The sequence below is a fragment of the Artibeus jamaicensis genome, unplaced genomic scaffold, assembly GCF_021234435.1.
Source record: "Artibeus jamaicensis isolate MK-2021 breed Jamaican fruit bat unplaced genomic scaffold, CSHL_Jam_final contig_311, whole genome shotgun sequence".
Classification (NCBI taxonomy): Eukaryota; Metazoa; Chordata; class Mammalia; order Chiroptera; family Phyllostomidae; genus Artibeus; species Artibeus jamaicensis.
In genome coordinates, this window is record NW_026521717.1 from 7,046,110 (window position 1) to 7,069,498 (window position 23,389).

Sequence of the window (23,389 nt, forward strand, 5' to 3'; positions counted from 1 at the left end):
CCCAGCCCCCTTCTTCCTGTGGCATCCAGGAATAGCAGAACTATCTCAGCAGATCTAAAGAAAGCAGGAGGCTTATTTTTTCTTTCTTCTCTCTCTTTTTTTCTTCCCCCAAGTGAGACAATAACACATGGGGTTTTGAAAAGTCAGACAGATCAAAGAGGGAGCATAAGGCTAACCCAAAAAACTATGAAACTGAGACAAATTTCACTTTGCTATCCCATAGAACTAGCATTTTATTGTTTATTTGTATTATTATTTTTAAACTTCTTTTATTTTATCAGTATTTTTTATTTCTCTTCTTTCTGTTTTGTTGTCATCAACTTATTTTTCTGTCTAATAGCATTGTTTGACTGGTTTTCCTTATTATATCTTTCATATTGTATTTTAATTTTCATTCTTATACTTCACTCATGTTCCAATAACACACTACTCGTTTTTACCAGTATAGAAGTCTTTTTTTTCCCCACACTTATCATAGGGCCATAAAAAGAGACCCAGAAGGTCACTTCATAATCCTCAAGGGAAGAATTCATCAAGAAGGCATAATATTATAAACATATATGCGCCCAACATAGGAGCACCCAAATACATAAGGAAAATCTTGGATGACATCAAGAAAGATATAGACAACAATGCTATTAGAGTATGGGATTTTAACACCCTACTGTCAAAAATGGATAGCTCTTCCAAACAAAATGTCAATAAAGATATTGTGGCATTGAACAATATTCTACCTCAAATGGACTTAACTGACACATATAGAACTTTCCATCCCAAAGAAGAAAAAACACACATTCTTTCCCAATGCACATGGAATGTTTTCTAAGATAGATGACATGATAGGACACAAAACAAATCTCAACAAATTCAACATAATTGAAATCATATCGAGCATTTTCTCTGACCACAAAGAACTAAAACTAGAAACCACTCTCAAAAACATTCAAATTCATGGAGATTGAAAGGCATGCTACTAAACAATGAATGGGTTAAGAATCGGATCAAGGAAGAAATCAAAAAGTTTCTGGAAACAAATGAAAATGAATTCACAAAAGTATAAAACTTATGAGACACAACGAAGGCAGTCCTGGGAGGAAAGTTCATAGCAATACAGCCCTACCTAAAGAGATAGAAACATTTCAAATGAACAATCTAACCCTGCATCTACAAGAACTGGAGGAACAACAACAAAGACAGCCCAGAGCAAGTAAAAGGAAGGAAATAACCAAGATCAAAGCAGAATTAAATGGCATTGAGATTAAAAGCACAATTCTAAGGATCAATAAGTCCAGGAGCTGGTTCTTTGAAAAGGTAAACAAAATCTACAAGCCTTTAAACAGACTCAATGAGAAAAAAAGAGACAGGACCCAAATAAACACAACCAGAAAAGAAAAAATGTGGGATTAAAACTGATACCACAGAAATAAAAACTATGGTAAGAAATTACTACAAAGGCCCTGGCTAGTGTAGCTCGGTGGATTAAGTGTGGGTCTGCAAACCAAACAACCATGATTCGATTCCCAGTCAGAGCACATGCCTGGGTTGCAGGCCAGTTCCCAGCAGGGGGTGCACAAGAGGCAACCATGCATTGATATTTCTCTCCCTCTCTCTCCTCTTCCCTTCTCTCTAAAAATGAATAAGTAAAATCTTCTTTAGAAAAGAAATTACCACAAAGCACTATATGCAAAGAAATTTGAAGACCTAGGTGAAATGGTCAAGTTTCTAGAAAAATGTTATGTTCCAAAACTGAATGAAGAAGAAGAAAGCCTGAACAGACCAATAATACCTGATGATATTGAAGGAATAATCAAAAATCTCATGACCCACAAAAGCCCTGGACCAGACAATTTCACAGGAGAATTTTAGAAAACATTTAAGGAAGAGCTAACCCCTATCCTTCACAGACTATTTTTAAAAATCCAAGAAGATGAAAGACTCCCAAATTCTTTTTATGAAACCAACATCATCCTAATCCTAAAACCAGATAAAGACATAACAAAGAAAACTTCAGACCAGTATCGCTCATGAACATAGAAGCTAAAATTAACAAAATATTGGCAAACAGCATCTAGCAATACTTAAAAAAATCATACATGATTATGATGGGGAGAAGATGGCAAGATAGGTGGGAGCAGAGTCCACTTCCCCCTGTGCATGGTTGAAACACTGAACCAATCTTCTGAGGAACAGAGCAAACAGCCAGTGGTATCCTAGTATATATGAAGATAGGAGACCAAAAATTGTAGAGGACATTGAAAAATCAGATGGTAAGGAGAGTGCTTCAGGACATTAAGGTCCCTGGGCTGACCAGCATGGGGACCAGGGTGGCTGCAGCTCCATGCCCAGTGCCCAACAGGTCTGCCGCAGGATTCTTTGGAGAGAGCCAAGTCATTGGCTCCCTCTGCTTCCAAACAAGTTTGGAGCAGCATCAGGATGGACCTGGATGCTTGAAGTCACTTGGGGAATAAGAACAAAGTGGCAAACATAGAGGGGCGGAGTGCACCCGCTGAGACTGTGGATCCCAGATGGGAAGAGTTGGGCAATTATGGATCCTGATCCACACATTCCCCAGTCTGATAGGAGAGTTGGGCTCTGTGAGAGACCAGGCAATTGTTTGGAGGAGCAGGCTTGAATAGGAAGAATTTTTCAAAAAGGTAAAGGAAAAAAAAGGCACTCAGCAGCTGTTTGGGGAATTCTCCTGCAGCAACTGCCCCTGCCTCCTGCACCCTTACCCCCACCTGTCCAGGGTGGCTGCTCTCCTGCTGTGGCAATGGAGGCCCCATGTTCACCCCTGAAGCCCTGGTGATGGTGCTCACCAGACCCCATGGCCTGGCAGCTGCCCATCCTGCCCCAGTCAGGGAGGGTGAGCTCTCATGACCTGAAACAGAAGGCACCTGACCTTGCTTCCCAGGGGCACCTCCACCTGGCCCCTGTGCCCAGGGGGGCAGCAGCAGTAGAGGCACACTCCCACTTCTGCAACATCAGCCACAGTGGTGCTCCCACCCTGCAGGGACAGCTGGCTCTCTAAGAGGAAGGCAGAGAAGCCCCCACAGCTGAGAGCTTCAAGGACTCAGGAAGTCAGAAATCCCCAGAAAGACTTAACTCAGTGTAGAGGTTGAACCACACTGAAGGGATTCTGACAGGTGCTAGCATCTAGGACAGCAAAGAGCAAGAAGGGAGTATGTGAGTTTCCCCTAATTGGTGTACCTCAAGGAGAGTGCAACTAGTGGAATGAAGGCGTAGGCTGGCACAGAAAGGCACTGGGGGCCAAGCAGCAAACTGAAGAACTGAGCTGGAGGTTGGGCAACTACAAAAAGTGCATCTCAGGAAGGAAGAAAAGCAAAATCAATTCCCCCTCAAACTGCTGCAGCTAGGAACACCGACAGAACTGGCTTGGCAGGTTTCAAAGCAGCAGAAGAAATTTTTTTAATTTTTTAATTGTTTCTTCCTTTCTTTAAAATTTTTCTTCTATTAATTTCTTATTCCTTTCTTTCCTTCTTTCTTTTTTATTCCTTCCTCCTTCCTTCTTTCCTTTTTTTTTTTTTTAGATTTCCACAAGTGAGACAATAAAACCAGGAGCTGTGAAAGAACGAAAGTTGGACCCAAAGAGAGGTCATCCCAACAACTGAAATAGTGAGACAAATTTCACTTTGCTACTTTAGACAGCTTGCAAGTTATTGCATATTTGTATTATTATTTTTCATTATTCTTACATTGTTTATTTTATTAGCATTTTTGTATTTCTCCTTTTTCAGTTTAGTCTTCTTCACTTGGCTCATTAAATTGTGTTGTTTGACTGGTTTCCCTTGTTCTCTCTTACATAGCGGATTTTTAATTTTCCACCTTTCACTTCACTTGTGTTCCATTAGCACAGTACTCTAGGTCCTAAACTTCTTATTCTTGAATACTCAGACACATAGATTCTGTGACATGATTGTTGCTCCATTACTATGGTAAATAATTGTTGTTTCATCCAATTGTAAATACTACACAGCAACACTCCGGGATCTTAGCTCACTTCATTGTTTCTGGAACTTTATCACTGTGGGGGTTAATTCTATTATTTCACACACTACACCTATTTTCCATCATTTACTCTCAGTTTACCTTGTAATCTGAAATCCCACAATCTCACTGCTCTTTAGATACAACTCATAATCCTTCCCACCCTAAACAAGAGTTTTATCTTCTCTCCACCCTTTCTAAAAAGTGGCTAGTTGGGTGAAATATCACTGATAACATTATACACATCCAAAGGATTTACTATATTTTTTCTGTGGGTTGGTACTTTAAATACCATAGAATACATTCTTCCTGTCTTAAACCATTTTGCCTTCCCCCTTCAACTGATCACAACAAAGAGTAGGTGGGAGCTGTGAACACCAATATGCCTGCTGGAAGAGGAAATCCACCAACAAAGAAATCACCGGCAGATAACAACCAAACAAGGTGAAGGAGGGAGTGGAAGCCACACTAACTCAGTTGAGGACCGATATGGAAATACAACTAAATGGTGGAAAAATTACCCAGAACAAACAACTGAACAAGAGAGAAAGAAATCTCAAAACCTTGTACATGCAGAAGAACCAGCTTCAACACAACCTGTCCACACCTGCACAACAGAACACCAGATGTGGTGGATGGAGAGACCTTCAGCCACCCAACTGGAGGGAAAGACCCACCAAAGAATGACCCCAAAGCAATCAAAACACAAAGACATACACAGAGCCAACATAAATGACAGCCCAAGAACAGTGAGATCAGCAGATCAAAGAGACAGCACCACTGAATCTAGCTTCTATGGTCTTCTACCATAGAAGTTGACACCATAAACCCAAGGACTCAGAACAGATCAATTTAAGAAGTTGAAACTAATAAGAACAGTCTCATGAACAATGGGAAAACAAAGAAACAACCCCCCCAATGAAAGGAGAGGAGGAAGCCTCAGAAATAATGCTAAATGAAATAGAGGCAAGTCAACTATCAATATTTAGTTCAAAACAATGGTAATTAGAAAGCTCAATGAGCTCACAGAGAATTACCAAAAACTCCAGGGAAACTACAATAAACTCATTGCAAACTATATCAACATGAAAAATGAAATAGAAACCATCAACAAGAGCCAAGAGAAAATGAAAAATACAATTTCTTAACTGAAGAACATAGAAGGTATCAAAAGCAGGCTGGATGAAGCAGAGGATTGAATCAGGGAGCTGGAGGACAAGGTAGAAAACATCTCACAGAAATAGCAAGAAAAGGAAAAGAGGCTCAGAAAGAATGAAGAGGGATTAAGAGAAATGCAAGACAATATGAAATGTAATAATATCCAAATAATAGGAATACCAGAAGAAGAAGAAGAAGAACAAGGGATAGAAAACGTACTTGAAAGTGTAAGGAGAGAAAACTTCCCTAATATGATGAGAGAAAAAGTCACACAAATCCAGGAAACACAGAGAGTCCCAATCAAGAAGAACCCAAAGAGAACCACTTCAAGACACATCATAATTAAAATTGCATAATTCCAAGACAAAGATAAAATCTTAAAAGCAGCAAGGGAGAAACAGGAAGCAACATACAAGTGAGCCCCAATAAGGCCAGCTGACTTCTCAATGGAAACACTCAATGTCAGAAGGAAGTGGCAAGTAATATTCCAAGCAATGAAAACCAAAGACCTGCAAGCAAGACTACTTGACCCAGAAATGCCTCATAAAATGGAAGGCCAAATAAGGAGCATCCCAGACAAAGGAAACCTCAAAGAATATACCTCCTCCAAACAACCTCTGCAAGAGATGATAAAGGGTCTGCTTTAATAACAAGAAGAAAAACAGAGAGAGAGAGAGAGAGGCACACAGGTACAAAAAATTGGCAATGAACAAGTACCTATCAATAATAACCTTAAAGGTAAATGGATTAATTGCCCCAATCAAAAGACATAGAACAGTTGAATGGATATGAAAACATGACCAATATATATGCTGACTACAAGAGACTCACCTCAGAACAAAAACCTACACAGACTGAAAATGCAGGGCTGGAAAGAAATATTCTAAGCAAACAGAAAGGGGGAAAAAAGCCGGGTTAGCAATACTCATATCAGACAAAATAGACTTAAAAATAAAAGGCCATTAGGAGAGCCCAGAAAGTCACTGCATAATACTCAATGGAATAATCCATCAAGAAGACCTTAACATTGTAAATATATATGCATCCAACATAGAAGCACCCAAGTACACAAAGAAAATCTTGAAGGATTTCTAGAAAGATATTGACAGCAACATAATTATAGTAGAGGATTTTAACACCCCACTGTCAAAACTGGATAGATCTTCCAAACAAAATATCAACAAAGATATTGTGGCATTGAATAATGTCCTAGATGAAATGGACTTAATTGATATATATACAGCATTTCATCCCCAAAAAGCAAAATACACAATCTTTTCAAATACACATATAAGATATTCAAAGATAGACCACATAATAGGAAATGAAACAAACCTCATCAAATTCAACAAAACTGAAATCATATCAAGCATTTTCTTCTACCACAAAGGACTAAAACTAGAAATAAATCTCAAGGAAAAAAATCCCAAAACATTAAAACTGACGGAGAATGAATAGCATGCTATTAAACAATGAATGGGTCATGAATGAGATTAGTGAAGAAATCAAAAGATTTCTGGAAACAAATGAAAATTAATTCACAACACTCCAAAATTTATGGGACACAATGAAGGAAGTCCTAAGAGGGAAGTTCATAGTGATATAGGCCTATCTAAATAGATAAAAACATTTCAAATAAACAAACTATAAACACCTATTCCTACAAGAACTCGAGGAAAAACAACAAAGATAGTCCAGAGCAAGTAAAAGAAAGGAAACCACCAAGTTCAGAGTAGAATTAAATGACATTGAGACTAAAAGCACAATTCTAAGTATCAATAAATCCAGGAGTTGGTTTTTTTAAAGATAAACAAAATTGACAAGCCTTTAAGCAGACTCATTAAGATAGAAAGAGAGAGGAACCATATAAGCTCAATCAGAAAAGAAAAATGTGGGATTATAACTGATACCACAGAAATAGAAAGGATTGTAAGAAATTACTACAAAGAACTATATGTAAAGAAATTTGAAAACTTAGGTGAAATTATCAAATTTCCAGAAGAATACAATCTTCCCAAATTGAATGAAAAAGTAGCAGAAAGCCTGAACAGACCAATAACAGCTGATGAAATTGAAACAGTAATCAAAAAATTCCCAACACACAAAGGCCCTGGACTAAATGGTTTCACAGAAGAATCTGACAAAGTGTTTAAGGAAGAGCTAACCCCTATTCTTCACAGGTTACTCAAAAATTTCAAGAAAGTGAAAAACTCCCAAACTCTTATTATGAAATCAGAATCATCCTAATTCTAAAACCATATAAAGACATAACAAAAAAAGAAACCTTTAGGATGATATCACTGATGAACATAGAAGCTAAAATCCTCAGCAAAATATTGGCAAACTCCATCCAGTAATATGTTAAAAAGGTTATACACCATGGTCAACTGGGATATTCTGAGAGATGCAAGGATGGTACAACATTTGCAAATCAGTAAAAATAATACATCACATAAAGCAAATGAAAGATAAAAATTACATAATCATATCAATAGATGGGGATAAAGCATTTGATAAGGTATAGTACCCATTTATGATTAAAACTCTAAGCAAGGTGGGAATAGAGGGAGCATTCCTCAACAAAATAGAGACCATATATGAAAGTCCTACAGCCGACATCATACTCAATGGGCAAAAACTAAAAGCTTCCCCACTAAGATCAGAAACAAGACAAGGTTGTCCACTTTCACCACTCCTATTCAACATAGTATTGGAAGCCTTGCCACAGCAATCAGACAAGAAAAAGAAATAAAAGGCATCCAAATTGTAAAGGAGGAAGCAAAACTGCCACTGCTTACAGATGAAATAATAGTGTTCATAAAAAGTGGTATAGACTCCAGCAAAAATATGCTAAACTTAATGAATAATTTGGCAAAACAGCAAGATACAGTCAATACTCAGAAATCAAAGGCTTTTTTGTATGCCAACAATGAAATATCAGAAAAAGAAATTAGAATAAAATCTAATTTGATATAGCAACAAGAAAAATGAAGTACATAGGAATAAAGCTTACCTAGGAGGTAAGAAACCTGTACTCAGAAAACTCTAAAACACTGAAGAAAGACATTAAGAAACACACAAATGAAAGCATATGCCATGTTCATAGATGGAAGAATTATCACCTAAAGGTCCATACTACCCAAAGCAAGTTATAGATTCAATGCTATCTCTATTAAAGTACCAATGGCAAATTTCATAGATATAAAACAAACATTTCAAAAATTTATATGGAATCATAAATGACCCTGAATAACTAGAAATTCTGAGAAAAAAAAGAACAAAGTGGGAAAAATATCAATACCTGATATCAAACTGTATTACAAGGCCATTGTAATCAAAACACTCTGGTACTGGCAAAAAAAGAGACACACAGACCAATGGAACAAAATAGAGACCCCAGAAATAAACCCAAGTTTCTATGGTCAATTAGTATTTCACAAAGTGTGCAGAAGCATAAAATGGAGTAAAAATAGTATATTCAACAAATGGTGTTGGGTGAGCTGGATAGCTACATGCAAAAAAAAAAACATGAAACTTGATCACCAGCTTACCCCATTGACAAAATTAATTCAAGATGGGTAAAAGACTTAAATATAAGTGCTGACACCATAAATGTCCTATATAAAAACATGGGCAGGAAAATCTCAGATAATCCATGCAGCAATATTTTCACTGATACATCCCCTAGAGTAAGGAACATGAAAGAAAGAATAAACAAATAGGATATTATCAAAATGAAAAACTTCTGCAAGGCTGAAGAAAACTACATTAATATGAAAAGAGAACCAAATATATGGGAAAACATATTTGCCAATATTACCTCAAACAAGGGATTGATCTCCAAAATATATAAAGAACTCCAAGACTCCACTCTAGGAAGACAAAAAATAATAATTAATTAATGGGAAAGGACTTGAACAGACACTTCTACAAGGAGAATATTCAAGAGGTCCAGAAATATGAAAAGATGCTCAGCATCACTAGCCATCAGAAAGATACAGATTAAAACAACAATGAGATAGCACTTCACACCAGTGAGAACGGCCATCATAAACACATGAGCAAATACAAGTGTTGAAGAGGATATGGAGAAAAGCAAACCCTAGTGAACTGTTCATAGGTGTGAAAACTGGTATAGTAACTATAGAAAACAATATGGAATTTCCTCAGAAAACTAAAAATGGAACTGCTTTCTGACCCAGCAATTCACTGCTTGGATTATATCCTAAGAATGCTGAAACACCAATCTGAAAGAACCTATGCACCACAATGTTCATAGCAGTACAATTTACAATAGCCAAGTGTTCGAAGCAACCTAAACCTAGGTGCCCATCAGTAAATAAATGGATCCAAAAACTATGGTACATTTACACAGTGGAATTCTACGCAGCAGAAAGAAAGGAGCTTATAGCCTTTGCAACAGCATGGATGGAACTGAAAAGCATTATGCTAAGTCAAATAAGCCAGGCGATGAAAGACAAACACCATATAATCTGACCTTTAAGTGAAACCTAATTAACAAAACAGACAAGGAACAAAATATAACCAGAGACATTGAAATTAAGAATAAATTGATAGTATCCAGAGGGGATGTGTGAGGGAACAATGGGAGGAAAGAATAAAGGGTTTTCAGGAACAACTGTAAAAGACACATGGACAAAACCAAGGGGGGGTTGGAATCAGAGGAGAGATGGGTTGTGAGGGGAGTTGTAGGGGGGAGGCAGAAAACTGTCCTTGAACAACAATGAAATAAAATAAATGAAAAAATAATAAGACACGGGAAGATTGGAAAGATGGTGACAGAGTAGGACGGAGCAGATTCCACTTCCCCCTACACATGGGCAAAAAACCTGGCTGATCTACAGAGGAACAGAGCAAACAGCCAACAGTACCCCAGCATGTATGAAAATAAAAGACCAGAAATTGCAGTGGACACTGAAAAACCAGACAGTAAGGAAAGTGCTGCAGGACAGTAAGGTCCCAGGGACCAGTGCAGGGACAGGGGCAGTGGCAGCCTTGGCCCCACGTCCGGTGCTGGGTCTACCACAGACTCCTTGGGAGCAGCAGGCCTGCCACAGAGTCCTTGGGAGAGAGCCAGGTCAACTGTTCCCTCCCTCCCTGGCCAAGCAGGGTTTGAGCAGCACCAGGAGAAACCTGGTTGCTTGAAGTTGCAGAGAGGGTAATAAGGACAAAGAGACAAACACACAAGGGCTGTGATGACCCCTGGAGTCTGTGGTCACTGGCATGGGAGAGTTAAGAGATGCAGTGTCAGGGTCTGACCCCAATAGTCACTGATCTGGCTGGAGAATTGGGCTGTACTGAGCAGCAGGCTTGAGTAGGAGGAATTTCTCAAAAAGTAAAATTCTTTAGGGGATTCTCCTGTGACAGCCACTTGGCCTATTCCCTACCCAGCCAGGCAAAAGGCCCTGTGTTCCCCTACAACACAGGGAAGGGTTCCCACCCAAACCCACAGGACCCAGGCATCCGGGCCAGGCGTGCACCCCTGCACCCTAGCCCAAGGCGATGACCCCCAGGGAAACAGTGCTCTGAAGAAGTCCTGGATCCCCTGTGTGGGGTGCTGGGGAGAGGTGCCAGACTAGCTCTTAGGAGAGTGCTCACAAGACTGGCTGTGTACACATAAGGCCACACCAATTGACCCTCAGCCTGCTACAGCCAGCAAGACCAGAAAAACCGGCTTGGCCAGTTTGAAACCAATAAGAGGTGGTTTTTTTTTCTCTTTTGGTGATCTATTATTTTTTTTATTTTATTACTTTTTTTATCTTCAATACCTTTTTCTTCTCTTTCCTTCTTTCTTGTTTTCTTCCTTCTTCCTTTCTTTCTAAACTTATCTCTTCTTCCTCCCTTCTCTTGCTTTTTTTTTCCCCCAGAAGTGAGAGAAAAACACTTGGAACTCTGAAAGGACCAGAGTTGGACCCAAAGAGGGGGCATCCCAAAAGTAGAGAAAGAGAGACAAATTTCACTTTGCTATAGCAGAGAAACTACAAGTTACTGCATATTTTTAATTTTTTCATTATTCCTACATATTTTATTTTAATAGTATCTTTCTATTCCTCTTCTTTCTGTATAGTCTTCTATGCTTGGGTGGTTATATTGTATCATGTGACAGATTTCTCCTGTTCTCTCTTCCACAGTATATTACTAATTTACTATCCTTCACATCACCTGTGCTCCCTTAGCACACTACTCAAAGTTCTATACCCCCTATTTACATTATCCAGATCACATAGATTCTGTAATATCATAGTTACTCTAATATTATTGTAAATAATAGCTGTTCCATACAATTATAAATACTTCAAAACACTCCTCCCAGATCTTAGCACACTTTACAGTTTCCTGAATTCTATTCCTGTAGTGGTTAACTCTATTCTCTCACACACTACACCTATTTACTATCCTTTACTCTCACCTTACCTCAGAATCTGACCTCCCACAGCCTCACTGCTTTCTAGATCCAATTCACAAGCCTTCCCTTCCCAACAAAGTCTTACTTTCTGTCCATTCTTTCTTAAAAGTCGCTAGTTGGGTTGAAGATTATGGTTAACATTATACATAGCCAAAGGATCTCATATCTTTTCCCTACCGGCTGCTACTATAAATATCGTAGAATATTCACCTGCTGTCATAAACCACTTTGCCTTCCCCTCCAATTGATCACAAAAAAAGAGTAAGCGAAAGTGGCGAACACCAGGATACCCACTGGAAGAGGAAACCCAACAACAAAGGAACCACCAACAGATAACAAAAGAAGAAGGCAAAGCAGGGAGTAGAAACCACACAAACCTCAATCCAAGACGTATCTGGATATATAACTAAATAGTAGAGAAACTACCCAGTACTAACAACTGAACAAGAACGAAAACATTCCTCAAAACCTTGTAAACATAAAAGAACTAGCTTCAACACAACCTGCCCTCACCAGCACAACAAATTAAAACAGGTGGTGGACAAAGGGACCACCAGTTATCCAGCTGGTGGGAAGGACCAACAAAAGAAAGACCCCCAAATTATCAAAACCCAAAGACAAACACAGAGCCAACTTAAAGGAAAGCCCAAGACTAGTGAGCTTGGGAGATCCAGGAGATACACCACTGAATCTCACAGGTATTATACCACACAAGTTCACACCATAAACTCAGGGGGTAAGAACAAATCAATTTAAGAAGCTGAAGCTAACAAGAAGAGTATCACAAGCAATGGGAAGAAAAAGAAACAACCCCCCAATGAAATGAAAAGAGGAAGCCTCAGAAAGAATGCTAGATAAAATAGAGTCAGCTATCAGATACTGAGTTCAAAGCACTGGTTATCAGGAAGTTCAAAGAGCTCACAATGAGCTACCAGAAACTACAGGGTAACTACAATGCACTCACTGCAAACTATATCAACATGAAAAAGGAAATAGAAACTATCAGCAAGGACCAAGAGGAAATGAAGAATACAATTTCTGAACTAAAGAACACAGTGGAAGGAATCAAAAACAGGATCGATGAAGCAGAAGATGGGATAAGCAAGTTGGATGACAAAGTAGAAAAAATGGCCAGAAGGAGCAAGAAAAGGAAAAGAGGCTCAGGGAGAATGAAAAGGGATTAAGAGAAATACAAGACCATACAAAACGTAATAATATCTGAATAATAGGAGAAAAAGAAGAACAAGAGATAGAAAACCTATTTTAAAAAGTAATAATGGAAAACTTCCCTAATTTGATGAGAGAAAAAGTCACATACATCCAGGAAACACAGATCCTCCCAATCAAGAGGAACCCAAAGCAGCCCACTTCAACACATCATCATTAAAATGGCAAAATTCCAAGACAAAGAGAAAATCTTAAAAGCAGCAAGGGAGAAAAAGGGAGTAACATACAAGGGAGTCCCAATAAGGCTAGCTGCTGACTTTTCAATAGAAAAGCTCCTTGAGCATTGCCAAGCAAGAAGAGAAGGGCAAGAAATGTTTCAAGTAATGAGAACCAGGGGCCTGCAACCAAGGCTACTTTACCCAGCAAGACTCTTAATCAAGATAGAAAGCCAAATAAAGAGCTTCCAAGAGAAAAGAAGTCTAAAAAAATACACCTCCACCAAACCAGTTCTGCAAGACAGGCTAAAAAGACTGCTCTAAGGAAAGAAAGGAAAAGAAAGAGACAGAGAGGAACACAGGTACAAAAATGGCAATGAATAAGTACCTATCGATAATAACCTTAAATGTAAATGGATTAAATGTTCCAATTAAAAGACATAAAATAGCTGAATGCATAACAAAGCATGACCACACATATGCTGACTACAAGAGACACACCTCAGGACAAAAGACCTACGAGACTAAAAGTAGAGGTCTGGAAACAAGTTTTCCAAGCTAACAAACAGGGGAAAAAAGCCAGGGTAGCAATATTCATATCACAGAAAATAGACTTCACAAAAAGGGCCATAAAAACAGACCCAGAAGGTTACTTCGTAATACTCAAGAGAAAAATCCACCAAGAAGATATAACACTGTAAATATATATGAACCCAATGTATGAGCACCCAAATACATAAAGAAAATCTTAGAGGACTTCAAGAAACATATTCACAGCAACACAATTATGCTAGAAGATTTTAACACCCCACTGTCAAAAATGGACAGATCCTCCAAAAAAAAATATCAACAAAGATATTGTGGCATTGAACAACGCACTAGATGAAATGGACTTAATTGATACATATAGAGCCCCTCATCCTGAAGAAGATAATACACATTCTTTTCAAATGCACATGGAACATTTTCAAAGATAGACCACATGATGGGATACAACAAGCCTCAACAAATTCAAAAAAATTGCAATTCTACCAAGCATTTTCTCTGACCACGGGGGACTCAAACTAGAAACTAACGTCAAAGGAAAAAGCCCCAAACACTCAAAATCATGGAGATTGAATAGCATGCTATTAAACGACAAGTGGGTCAAGAATGAAATTATGGAAGAAATCAAAAAGTTTCTGGAAACAAATGAAAATGAACTCACAACAATCCAAAACTTATGGGACACAGCCAAGGCAATCCTGAGAGGGAAGTTTCTAGGGATACATGCCTAACAAGAAAAGATAGAAACATTTCAAACAAACAACCTAGCCCTATGCCTACAAGAACTTGAAGAACAACAATGAAGACAGCCCAGAGCAAGTAGAAGAAAGGAAATAACCAAGATCGGAGCAGAACAAAATGACATAGAGACTAAAAGCACAATTCTAAGGATCAATGAAACTAGGAGCTGATTTTTTTGAAAAGATAAACAAAATAGACTAGCCTTTAAGCAGGCTCATCAAGAAAAAAAGAGAGAGGTCCCAATCAGAAATGAACACAATCAGAAATAAACAATCACAAATGAAAGAGGAGAAATTACAACTGACACCACAGAAATACGAAGGATTGTAAGAAAGTACTGTAAAGAACTGTATGCCAAGAAATTTGAAAACCTAGGTGAAATGGATAAATTTCTAGGAAAATATAATCTTCCAAAACTTAGTGAAGAAAAAGCAGAAAGCCTGAAGAGACCAATATCAGCAGATGAAATTGAAGCAGTTATCAAAAATCTCGGGCACACAAAAGCCCTGGACTAGATGGTTTCACAGGAGAATTCTACAAAGCATTTAAGGAAGAGCTAACCCCTATTCTCCACAGACTATTCCAAAAAATCCAGAAGGATGGAAAACTCCCAAATTCTTTTTATGAAGCCAGCATCATCTTAATTCCAAAACCAGATAAAAACACAACAAAAAAAGAAAACTTCAGGTCAATATCACTGATCAACATAGATGCTAAAATCCTCAACAAAATATTGGCAAACTGCATTCAAGAATACATTAAAAAGACCATGACCAAGTATGATTCATCCCAGGGATGCAAGGATGCAAATGTAATACAGCAAATGTAATACATCACATAAATCATGCAAATGCAATACATCATGCAAATAAGCAAATGTAATACATCACATAAACAAAAGCAAAGACAAAAACCACATGATCATATCAATATATGCGGAAAAAGCTTTGATAAGGTACAGCACCCATATATAATAAAAACACTCAGCAAAGTGGGAATAGAGGGAGCATTCCTCAATATAATAAAGGCCATATATGAGAGACCTACAGTCAATATCATACTCAATGGGCAAAAACTAAAATCTTTCCCACTAAGATCAGGAATAAGAGAAGGTTGTCCACTTTCACCACTTCTATTCAATATAGCATTGAAAGTTTTAGCCACAGTGATCAGACAAGAAGGGAAATAAAAGGCATCCAAAACAGGAGGAAACAAAATTGTCACTGTTTGCAGATGACATGATGTTGTACATGGAAAATCCTATAGACTCCAAAAACTGCTTGACATAATAAATGAATTTGGAAAAACAGTGGAGTACAAAGTCAATATCCATAAATCAAAGGCATTTTTGTATGCTAACAATGAATCAGCAGCAGCAAAACACTCAGGGTGAGGGAGTTTTAGCAAGAACAAGCCTCAAAGCAGCCTAGGTATAATGCAGGCCTGGTTTTTCCTGGGAAAGTCGATCAGTGACTTTGGCTCCTGTGTGCCAACTTGTACCTGCCAGTTTTCTGTTAGGGCTGGGCTACATTTGCCATTGCCAAGCAGACCAGTTCCCTATATTAATCTATGTGATATTTTTTAAATGTCCATTGTATTTGTAATTTGTCACTTAGAAAAAGAAATTAAGTCAAAACAAAATGAGCCTCAAATATTCTAACTCTCGATTCTGACCTGGCTAAACATCTATTCATTTTAGGTCTGAGGTCCCTTGCCACTACCTCCCTTGCCCCTAACTTTAGTAAGTTTTCTTAAACTTTTCCTTCAAAATACTAGAGTTTCAATTTACGAATGTATTTAGGCAATTTTTTTATCGTTGTTCAAGTATAGTTGTCTCCATTTTCACCCAAGCACACCCTCTACCCCACCCACTCCCACCTCCCACCCTGGACCCTACCTCTTTTGATTTTGTCCTTGTGTCCTTTCTATGTGTTCCTTGATGGCCCTTCCCCTATATTATCCCCTCCCCCTTCCTCTCTGGAGTCTGTCTGTTCTTTATGTCAATGTCTCTGGTTATATTTTGCTTGCTTGTGTGTTTTGTTAATTAGGTTCCACTCATAGGTGAGATTATATGGTCAGGCAGTGAAAAAGAAATACCATATGATCTTACCTATAGGCAAATCATTTAATTTATTTTTCTTCATACTAAATTCTAAACTTCACCAGAGCAAGGATGATGTCTTTCTTGCTAATCACTGTATCCCCAATATTTCTCAAATATTTGTTGAATAAATGAATAAAGACTTTAAGGCAGAACAATTAAATACTGATATTTACTATAAGATGCTTAATTAGTTCTGATGAAAGAGGAAGGATAAGAATATACCTGTTTTATAATATTTTGTATAGGTTCACTTTTTCTTTTATCTCTCATCATTTGCAGGCCTTCAATTTCCACAAGGAATGGAAGAGTCCATACTAAAGATACAAAATATAACCCTTTGGCACCATTACCACTCCCTAACAAGAAAACAAAGATTCCACTTATGCAGCTAATTAAAGATTTTTCACACAACCCAAAAATGTTGCGATCCCTCATTAGAACAAAAAGATAGAGTAACTATCTTTTCCCAGATCTTAGTATCTAAGTGTTTAAAATCAGACAGACTCCCATTGACTCTAGGAAGAACACAGAGACAATGTGATACAGAGAAATCTGATCTTATTACCAGGGAGCAGTAGAGACCATAAGAGAAGGTTGCCTGAGGCAATGGTAGACAGTCTGAGAAGGCATTGGCTAAGAAGCTGAATGCCTCCAGAGTGCATGGAATTATAGACCAGAAGATTTAAAATAAAAGAAGGGCAGAGACTAGCTCTCTGGCCCTTTTCCTTGAGGATGCTGAGATGATTGTGCTGCACCTGCCTGCATACCCCAAAGGATGATATTTTGGATGGGAGAAGAAACTCCCAGCACAGCCTAGGACTGGGCTGGTCTGGCAGAGGGTGGCAAGGTTATTCTTCTTTGAGTGTTCTAGAGAAATTGTGTTGTGGGTAGAAGCCTGCCATTCTTCCAAAACTGCATAGCTTTTGTGTCTTATTGTTTCAGTTTGTAAATTAATCTTATAGAAATAAGATAATTAAAAACTAATAGGAGGATATCTAAAATTTCCCTGCCTGTATTCTCCTTAAGGACTTGTGTGGTGTCGTGACTTATATTTAAGTCTTTTATCTACCTTGAGTTTATTTTGGTATATGGTATAAGTTGGTTGTTGAATATCATTTTTTTGCATGTAGCTGTCCAGATATCCCAACATTATTTGTTGAGGTTATTTTCACTTCATTTTATGCTTCTTCCCCCTATGTCAAATGGTATTTTGCCATAGAGACTTGGGTTTATTTCAGGGCTCTGATTCTGTGACATTGATCTATGTGTCTCTTCTTATGCAAGTACCAGACTGTTTTGATTACCGTGGCCGTATAGTGAACTTTGATATCAGGTATTATGTTCTTTTTGACCTGGCAATTTCACTGCTGGAAGTATACCCTAAGGAACCTGAAACACCAATTCAAAAGTACCCCTACACCTCAATGTTCTTAGCAGCGCAATTTGTAATGGCCAGGTGCTGGAAACATCCTGCGTGCCCATTAATACATGAGTGGATCAAAAACTGTAGTACATTTACACAGTGGAATCCTACACAGCAGAAAGGAGGAGCTCCTACCCTTCATGACAACATGGATGGTACTAGAGAACATGCTACATGAAGTAAGCCAGGTGGTGAAAGACAAATACCATATGATCTCACATATAAATGAAACCTAACCAACAAAACAAAGAAGGGAGTAAATTATAACTAGAGACATGGAAATAAAAAAACAAGCTGACAGTAACCAGAGGGGAGGGGAAGGAGGATAACAGGGGAAAGAAGGGGAAGGGTGATCAAGGAACATGTATAAAGGACTCATAGACAAAGACAACAGGGGTCTGAGGTGAGGATTCAGTGTGCAGGTGAGGGTGGGTAGGGCAGGGGAACAGTAATGAGGGAAAACTGCAACTCTGTTGTAACTGAAGAAAGTTAAATTGTGCAGCTTTTGAATAAAGACTCCTTTCCTTTATCTCCAAAATTTTGTCTCCAAAATTTTGCCTAAAGGATTGCAGCAGGCAGCAGGACTCCACTTGCTATTCAGTAACAAATTTTCACCAACCTTTAAAATAATGTAAAACAAGGTCTTGTTCTATTATTTAGGAATATAATCTGGAAAAGGAAACTCTTAACAGATTCAACTAATTTTTGTCTGGATATGTTTTTGACTAATTAAATGCCTTTTTCTGTAATGTTTCATATGCTTTCTCAAAAAATATTAATATGATTAAAAAGGAATGAAGTTAAATACTAATGGGAACCTAATTTCTGATTTTGAGTGATGACTTTTAATTATGTCCAGAAACTGCTCTACCTATAAATTGTTAATATTATTTAAGATCCTTATACATCACTTAGGCACATTTTATCTAAGTAGCTGAGATGACTCTTTATTACTCCAGACCCATGAGATTATATCCTGTTAAAAGTAATTAACATTAGCATCATTAAGAAAATAATCATATTTTTCTTTTTCTTTCTTCCTTTCCTTCCAATTTAACTTAGCTGAGTATTTCTTTTTGTCTAAAATATAAAACCAGAAAGATGAAGGGGCTAATCTAGAAAATATTATCTCTATCACTCTTTTTGATCTTGCATCAAACATTCAGAAATGTGATTTTTATTGCAGCTCATCTCTGCACAGTAAATTAATAATAAAATAGAAGCCAGGCATTATCTAATAAAACAATTTAGATACTGAAATCCTGTGAATAGAGTCACACTCTGTCTTTGATCTAAATAACAATGCTGAGTCTTCTTGTATATCTCGAAACACTTCAATGGGGGAGGGGGTGGAGAAAATGGGTCCAGTTGGACTTCAGACTTTAAGTCACTTGTAGGGTTCTGAGATGTGTCACCAATCTTTCAAATGCCTCATAGTTTTTCAGTGAAATAAATTATTCTGGCCCACTCCACTGAAATATTATTTCTGCAATTGGTTCAATATTAGTGCTCTTTCCCCAAATAAAACTTAATTCCCAGTGTCATAAGTTCTTCAAAATAAAATAAAAATGTTTCACATATGCTTGCTTAATAATTTTCCTTCTGTAAATATATGCAAAATAATCATGTCCATATTTCCGTGTATATTATACCAATGTCTTGACTACATCATCACATGCTAAGAATACATTCCTAAAATAACATAGCAAAGTTCCCACAAAAGATACTTTAGTTATCTAGAAGGGGGAGGAGAGAGTGAGGAGAAGAAAATATGATCATTTACTTTTAAATAAACTGAAATGTTTTTCTTTGAATCATAAATAGAAGTGCAGTGCTGGTAAAGACACAAGATGAGATTATCAGCTCTAAACTCCACTTCCCACTCTCCACCCTCCAGACTCCCTGAAATTTTACCTCCACTACACCCACCTTTGTTTTCTCTACCTTTTTTTTTAAAAGGAAGAAACTTTCTCCTACAAAAACCCAATCTCCCTGTGTGCTCTCAATGATGTCTCAGCTTGGTTACCTTATTACAACAATTTGTCTCTCTTTCTTTCCACCCTTTCCTCTCCATGGACTCCCTGCTTTTGACCTATAATACTCATGCCCTCACTTCTTCTCATTTACCACATATTAGTTCTCTTCTTCAAACTTCTAGAAAGAACTGTCTGTATTCTGACTTCATTTTCTGATCTACTTTTTTTTAGTTCACAAAAAATCTGTCTTCTATCTTTAGCACACCACCAAAACTGTCCTTGCAAAAGATCTACTTATCAAGTTCAATCTGTTATTTTTAACACTTGTATCATCTATTCTCCTGTAACATTTAACATTGATAACTACAGATTTTATAACATTTTCTCCAATCTATCTGCATGGTTCTCATCTCTGGTTCTTATCCTGGCTCACTACTCAGCTGTTTTGGATGACTCCTCTTCTTCCACTTGCCCTTTGTATGGTAATGTCACTAAGTTCAATACCAGACACTATTTTATCCTACACACATTCCTGGAAGGTCCCATTTTCACCCCAGAATTTTAAGCAGCTATAGTTTTATGAATTTGAAATCTCAGTAACAAGTCCAAACCTACCTTTCAAGCCTTAGACTACAAAATAGCTCCACCCAGAAGTCACATTATTTTCAAACATATCCACAAGAGAATTGATTGCCTTCCCATTTGAGACTACATAAAGAGTCAACTTTGTAATTTTAATACACCAAGGCACAGGATTTAAAATATATGCATATATTTCATGTTATTAAATTTATAATGCTAATGTATATATAATTATAATAGTAGTAAGAGATTTATTATTCTCTGAATAAAAGGCTTTGTTTTCACTCTGCCTAACATCATGCAATTACTTTGATTTAATGGAAACAGAACATAAGAAATATACAGCGATGGGAGATAATACCTAAAGTTTAATGATTCAAGGCAAACTTTTTTCCAGTTGCATTAAGAATACTCATTTGTATATTCTTCCAATTGCAATTTTCATCTTTCTTAAATTGATAGTATCACCTATGTTATTCTTCATAATAATACAGTATGTCTTTACTGTGTTATAAGTATAAATGCTTGAAAAAGTTAAAATGTCATCAAAAGAGCAGACTCTTCCTTATGGATAACAGAGCTTCAGATGACTTCATTAACTAAAAGTAAGCAAACACAGCAGAATTTGCTGCAACAAAACTTGATGCACAGCATTCTAAAAAATATAGTGTAAGAGTCTAAGATGTTGGTTATGTATTCTTGGTATAAATGAAAGCTGAATGAATCATTTCTAGGCAGCAATATTTATATCAAGTAGAAACTGTTTCTAGCAGGAAGATGGTGGAAGCATTCAAGATAAAGAAAGGCAGATTTTTTAATGTGGGCATTATTCTCAGTGAATCAACTAAAAATTGCTTTGACCATGTAATTATTATTATTTTCTACTAGAATTTCACTATAATATCAGCAAATCTTGATTACTCTTCCTTCAAAATATATACAGAATGTAACTACTCCTCACCCCTTCCTCCACTACCACCTTAGAACAAGACAGAATAATCTCCCTTTAATCTAGTCTATTGCAATAGGTTACTAAACAATTTCCTTATTGACACCCTTACCACCCCTATAATATTCTTCACTCAGCAGCTACAGTATCTTTGGAAAACATAAATAAAATCATATCACTCTTCTGCTCAAAACCCTTATTTAGAATGCCTTTCCAACAACATACAAGATTCTACATACCTATGCTCCTCCTGATCCCCACCCCATGTCACAATCAGGTTTCATCTTCTACCACTCTCTTCCCAGACCTCTGTGTTCCAGCTTCATTAATTTATTTGTTTTTCCAGTGACACACCAAGGATATACTCTCCTAAGGGCCTTGGTTTTTTTCTAGAATGTTTTTTCCCCAGACATAGCTATACTCCCTACTCCTTTCTGCAACCAAAGTTCAAATCCCAGCACCACCCACCACCAGTTGTGTGATTTTATTACCCTTTTTTCTATGCCAACCTTTTTTAGTAGAAATGAAAATACTACTAGACCTGAAATCATAAAAATCATAGAAGAAAACATAGGCAAAAATCTCAAATATTGCTCATAGAAATATTTTATTGAATATATCTTCCCAGACAAGAGAAATTAAAAAAAAATGAACAAATGGGAGTATATTAAACTATAAAATTTGTTGCATGGTAAGGAAAACATCAACAAAATAAAAAGACAACCCACAGAATGGGATAACATATTTGCTGATACATTTGATAAGGAAGTTAGTAGCCAAAACTTATTAAGTACTTAGAAAAATCAAAAACAAAAAAACAACCCAATTTAAAAATGAGCAACAGACCTGAATAGACACTTTTTCAAAGAGGACATAGAGATGGCCAATAGATATATGAAAAGATACTCAATGTCACTAATTACCAGAGAAACGCAAATTAAAAATACAATGAGATGCCATATCATATCATACCTATTAGAATACCTATCATTAATAAATCAACAAATAACAAGTGCTGGCAAAGATGTGGAGAAAGGAGGATGCTTTTGTACTGTTGGTGGAATGCAGACTGGTGCAGCTACTGTGGAAAGCAGTATGGAGAGACATCAAAAAATTAAAGATGGATCTGTCTTTTGACCCAGCAACCCCACTTCTGGGAATATATCCAAAGAAACCCAAAACACTAATTTAAAATAACATAGGAACCCCTATGTTCACTTCATATCCAAAATACATAAAGAACTCACGTGAGTCCGTTCTAGGAAGACAACCCAATTTAAAAATGGGAAGATAGGTGGAGACAATGTGCTTTCTCACACAACCAAGTTTAGAGACAACTAAATATTAGCAAGAAAAAACACAGCCAGAACACAGAAAATTGAACTTTTCGGAAGTCTGATAACAACAAATTCTTCAGCCTGACCGGTAAGAGGGGCGAAACCAGCAGCTGGAGGAGCGGGGTTGCACAGGAAAACTCGGTCAGACGGACTCAAGCGTGAGGAATCCAGGAGCAGAGTTGGACCTAGTGAGAGACACAGCGAGCGACCTCAGGGAAACTGCGAGGGAGCAGGGCTGCGGGTTGACTGTGGTCTCCCATTCGTGCGCAGATAGACAAGTGAGGGAGTGGGCAATTAGAAGAGACCCAGCAAGCCCCAAGCAGCAGCTGAGGGCACCTCCATTTCCTTGCTCTGACCCCGCCTCCACATACAGCGTCATAACCCAGTGACTCTGAACGGCCCAGCCCTGGTGAACCACCTAAGGCTCTACTCCTCACCCAGCAGCGAGAAACTGCAGAGGGGGCTGCCATTTCCCTGCTCTGACCATGCCCCCACATACAGCATCACAACCCAGCGACCTGGGAGTCCAAGACTCCGCTCCTCACACTTAACAGGCACAAACAGACCAAAAATGGCTCAAGAAGATCTCAAAGCCCCAGGGCCTATAAATCTAAGCCATGAAGAAATAACAAAACTCTCAGACACACAGTTTAAAACACTGGTCATCAGGATCCTCATAGAACTGGTTGATTATAGCTACAAATTACAGAAACGCATGAAGGCAAAACTAATTGAAATGAATGGAATTGCACAGGAAAC